Here is a 548-nt window from a genome sequence, read left to right on the forward strand (position 1 = left end):
GTCAGTCTTCTGGAAGTTCTGTTGGTTGTTTAGACATGTGGAGAAGATACCTTTCTTCTGTACTTTGTAACTGGCGCAAAAAGTAAAGCGGAAGATGAAGTTGTTTTGGGCATAGAGCTTTGTCCTTCATGCATCTTTACCTTTTTGCCAATCTTACTGTAGATGAAGGTGACCCTTTAAGGCAATGCTGCCTGGTTTCATAGCTCTTAGCTATTCTAAGGTGAGATCAGGGGACAGATGTTGTCTGTAACACAGATAATTTGGATATGGTAGTTACCACTTGTCCTTTCAGAGCAATACTGTTTCAAATGTCTGTTCTCTTGATGTCTCCAAATGTCTCGTTTTGTATTCATCCTCACGGTGATTAAAACTGGAGTCCTGATCTTACCGCATGAAATCAATACATGAAATAGATACGTGGTTGCTGCTATTGGCCACTGTTTTATAAGCTTCTTGGGTGTGCTTTCAAAAAGGAAATAGCAATATGTTCATGAAACACATCAGAAGAATATGTCTTGTGGATAAAGGTGAGGGCAAGAGCTCATTAT

Source organism: Merops nubicus, unplaced genomic scaffold (assembly GCF_000691845.1).
Source record: "Merops nubicus isolate BGI_N331 unplaced genomic scaffold, ASM69184v1 scaffold43398, whole genome shotgun sequence".
Classification (NCBI taxonomy): domain Eukaryota; kingdom Metazoa; phylum Chordata; class Aves; order Coraciiformes; family Meropidae; genus Merops; species Merops nubicus.